Source organism: Hyperoodon ampullatus (assembly GCF_949752795.1).
Source record: "Hyperoodon ampullatus genome assembly, chromosome: X".
NCBI lineage: Eukaryota > Metazoa > Chordata > Mammalia > Artiodactyla > Ziphiidae > Hyperoodon > Hyperoodon ampullatus.
Window position 1 is genome coordinate 75,030,469 of NC_136913.1, and position 4,613 is coordinate 75,035,081.

The window sequence follows — 4,613 nt, forward strand, 5'->3', positions numbered from 1 at the left end:
TTGCCACAAGTATTCAATGTGTTTCAGAGTTTGAAAAACTCTTTCAAAGCTCAGCAGCTGTACAATTGATGAGAAAACATCTGATCTTAACAAATGTCCTAGAATTGAAGTGTGAATAATCTGCTCAACCATATGTAATAGATATATTTGAAAACGGTTTCAAAGTTTTAGACAGTGCCAAGTACATTAGCAGTTGTTAATGAACTCTAGATTATCTTAGAACCTTAGATTTCTTTCAGTATCTATGGTACTATCTTTTCAAGTCCCACAGAGGTTTAAATAATTTGAAATGTATAGTGATAGGCCATATAAAGAGAAAAGAAAAACCTTTTCCCTATTATAGGAAGGCATTGTGGGGTAGAAACAAAATATGAATGTCAGACTGGATTCAAAGCCTAGTTTCAACACTTACTAGCTGTACCTTCTGGTAAAGTTACTTAACATTCCTGTACTCAGTTTCTCTATGTATAAAATGGCAATGAAAATACCAACTTCATAATGTTATTGTGTAGATTAAAAGAATTAATAAACTCAAGTCACTCAATGTTTGTTTTAGTTTACTGCTCTGACCTACAGATAATCTGCAAATACTCTTTTACATGAACCTTTTAGAATAAGACAAAACACAGGAAGAGCTATATAGTGAGACAAAAATCTCTACTTTGTTACATGGAGGTTATATTCAGAAGCAACCAGAAGAAAACATAATTCCTTTTTAGAATTTGGGGAATTACTAGGGAATTAGGGAGTTATTGCTAATTTCCTAAACTTGGGTCCAAGGTCCATTCACCTTTGACACAAATGGTATGGGGATTCTCCAAACAGGACGGTCAGTGAGTAGTTTGGAGAATTCACCTCAATTCTCCTTAGAGCCCCCTAATTCTCTCTTACTAATTTTTATATGTGAAAAAGTAATAGTACATCAGCAAATTTCCATCAGTCAATTCAAGAGAGACCAATAATAGGGTGTTATTTCACTTTGCTTTAAACATTATATTTTCCTACTGACATTTCAATTCTTGAAGATTTTATTAGCCCTGAAGGCCCTCCTACCTTAGACATGCAAGAAAACCTAAGGTTTAAGCTGCTGGCATTAATTTTTAAATAAAATTTTAATACCAAAGATAAGCAGTAACATGCCTAAAGAAATGTGATGCTATCATAGGAAATAGTGAACTCTGAATTTTCTTCAATTACAGTTAAACACACAAGATTTTAAAATATTTTTGAAAAACCTTTAAACCCAAGCTGTTAGAGCAGTGAGTCCATACTGAGAATTTTAACATCGCCCCTCCCTTCCCGACACACCCCCAAAAACCTTAAAGGGAAAACACACAGTGTCACACACACACACACACACACACACACACACGTGCGTGCGTGAAGGGGGTGAGGAGGGGAGGAGCAGAGAGGAGGAGAGAAGCGGAGAAGGCAAGGGAGAAGTTAGGGATAAGAAAAAGTAAGGGAAGTCAGAAAAAAAAAAAAAAAAAAAAAACAGGACCATTGAAGCCCCTACTTTTCCCTGCCTGGAGACTTACTTTCTTGCCTCCAAGCAGCCTGCGGAGCAGTCAGGGCCGCTGCCCTGGGCGCCTAAATGGCGAAGCCAAGTAACTTCTAGTTTTGGTGCCCTCCCCTCCATGCGTGGCGCCTACACATGACGTCAAACAAGCACAAACTGCAGCACAATCAGACACTCAGGGTATTTAGAGGCATTGCTCGTGGCTTGCCAGAATCCCACAGTTAAGTTTCAGCTGGCCGCGTGCTGGCTGCCCTCAGGCTGCAGTCCCTATGCGACAGCGGCAGCAGCCCAACAGAGCACTCGTGACCTATTTTTTTTATAAATTTATTTATTTTATTTGTTTATGTTTTATTTTTGGCTGTGTTTGGTCTTCATTGCTGCACGCGGGCTATCTCTAGTTGTGGCGATCAAGGTCTACTCTCTTGCGGTGCACAGGCTTCTCATTGCAGTGGCTTCTCTTGTTGTGGAGCATGAGCTCTAGGCACGCGGGCTTCAGTAGTTATGACACCCAGGCTCAGTAGTTGTGCCTTGCAGGCTTTAGAGTGCAGGCTCAGTAGTTGTGGCACTCAGGCTTAGTTGCTCCGGGGCATGTGGGCTCTTCCCAGGCCAGGGTTCGAACCCGTATCCCCTGCATTGGCAGGCGGATTCCTAACCATTGTGCCACTAGGTAAGCCCCCGACCTCTTTTGATTGAATACTTCCCACTGAGAGAGGCCGAGTCCTAGCGCCAAGCTAAGGTCTCACTCAAGATCTAACTTAAGATGAGTGCTTTGGTTCCACACTTTGAAACGTCCTCATTGTACCTTGGAGACCTACATCCCAAAGTGAACGAGGCAATGATGTATGAGAAATTCAGCACCACTGGGCTGATCCTGTCCCTTAGGGTCTGCCGTGACCTGGTCACTCACCGCTCCCTGGGCTACGCACATGTGAACTTCTTGCTGCGGACTGATACTGAGTGGACTCTGGACACTATGAACTTTGGTATTATCAATGGCAAGCCACTGCGTATTACGTGGTCCCAGCGTGACCCATCACTTTGTAAGAGTGGAGTGGGCAATATATTCATCAAAAATCTTGCCAAGTCTATTGATAACAAGTCCCTTTATGATACATTTTCTGTCTTTGGAAACATTCTATTTTGTAAAGTAGTAACCAATGAAAATGGATCAAAGGGTTTTGGATTTGTGCATTTTGAGAAGTCAGAAGCCGCTAGAAGAGCCATTGCAAAAATGAATAGGATTCTGCTGAAAGGTAGCCGAGTTTTTGATGGGCAGTTTAAACCTCTCAAAGAAAGGGAAGCAGAACTCAGAGCTCAGCAAACATATTTACCAATGTCTACATTAAGAATTTTGGAGATGCTATAGATGATGAATGTCTTAAAGAGGTTTTAAGTGAGTTTGGTTCTGTATTAAGTGTGAGAGTTATGACTGATGAAAATCCGAAAGCTTTGCATTTGTGAGTTTTGAGAAGTTTGAAAATGCCCAAAAAACCATTGAAGGAATGAATGGAGAAGTCCTTAATGGATATCAAGTTTATGTTGGTAGAGCACAGAACAAAGCTAAGAGACAGTCTGAATTAAAACACAAATTTGAGGAAATAAAACAGGGTAAACTCACCAGGTGCTAATCTTTATGTGAAAAATCTTGAAGATATTTATAATAAATGACTGAGAAGAGAATTCTCCCTCTTTGACACAATCACTAGTACCAGGGTCATCATGGAGGCAGGCTGCAGCAAAGACTTTGGCTTTGTTAGCTATACATGTCCTGAGGAAGCTAATAAAGCTGTCATGGCAATGAATGGAAAAACTGTGATCACCAAACCACTGTATGTGGCTGGCACAAAGCAAGGAGTAACACCAGGCTCTCCTCACCAAGAACTATATGGAAAGAGGGGTGGCTCTGAAAGATGGAGGTTATTCTATACTCAACACTCCCAAGGCAGTAGCAACATCATCATGTAACTGTGTGCCTGCTCTTCCTCAGCTTCAATGTGGAAGTGCACATCTTTGTAAGACTGTGCTCATGGCCAAACATCATCCATCCAGAATATATTGGATATTCTATCCACTCAGCAGCAGCAGCACCTAAGCTATCATTCAGCACCTCCAGACCACTGCAAGTGCAGGGAGCCAAGTCAGCCTGTCAGATCACCAGCAGAATGACCCAGACCATGGCTGTTCAACCTCAAACTTCTTCCTCGGGACCACATTCAAATCGGAGATTCAAAAAAGTTGCAAGTGCTACAGGTGTTCTCAGTTCTCTAAAATTTAAAGTAGGAAGGCCAGCATCTGTCCAAAAGCCTGCCCCTGTTTGTATACAAGGCCATGATATGTTAAATGTGTCTATACTGGCATCAGCTAGTACTCAGAAGACGATCTTGGCTGAAAAGCTAGTTCCTCTGGTTCAGTCCATTCACCTAACTCTGGAGAAATCTCTGGAATACTTTTGGAGATGGGTAATGCTGAAATTCTTTTTTTTTAAATTTATTTTATTTATTTATTTATTTTTGGCTGTGTTGGGTCTTCATTGCTGCACGTGGGCTTTCTCTAGTTGCGGCGAGTGGGGCCTACTCTTCATGGCTGTGCGTGGGCTTCTCATTGTGGTGGCTTCTCTTGTTGCAGAGCACAGGATCAATGCTCCCGGGCTTCAGTCATTGCCGCATGAGGGCTCAGTAGTTGTGGCTCATGGTCTCTAAAGTGCTAATCACAAAACACAAACATTTCAAGTTGATAATTTTAGTGATTTTCTATTTATGGGAAGATGCAAGAGTCTGGGCTGATTGAAATAATTTCTTTGCTAATGCATCTTAACTATCTAGGGCCAGTATCTTATTTTTCCTCCATCCTGAATTCCCCTCAGTGTATGACATCTGGGGCAACTGCAGCAGTTGATGGCATTATGGCCATAACTTCCTTTGTTTACTGAAATGGCAGGTGACATTCTTTGTCCACAGTGCCTCTTATTCATCACAACCAACGTTTGGAAGGCATTTTGTGACCAATTTTGTCCACAGTGCTAGGAAGGCTCATTCTTAGATCAGGCAAGAATTCTGTTTAGAGGCCACTCAATGTGTTATTTTTTGGATTAAGC

The 4,613-nt window shown here is 41.6% G+C and overlaps 1 pseudogene across 1 annotated transcript; it reads left to right on the forward strand.

Moving 5' to 3' along the window:
• The first annotated feature begins 2,279 nt into the window (after positions 1 to 2,279).
• LOC307069735 (polyadenylate-binding protein 1-like) lies at positions 2,280 to 3,377 on the forward strand (annotated as a pseudogene). Its single transcript has one exon. The product of its transcript is annotated as a polyadenylate-binding protein 1-like (transcript).
• Positions 3,378 to 4,613: the final 1,236 nt, after the last annotated feature.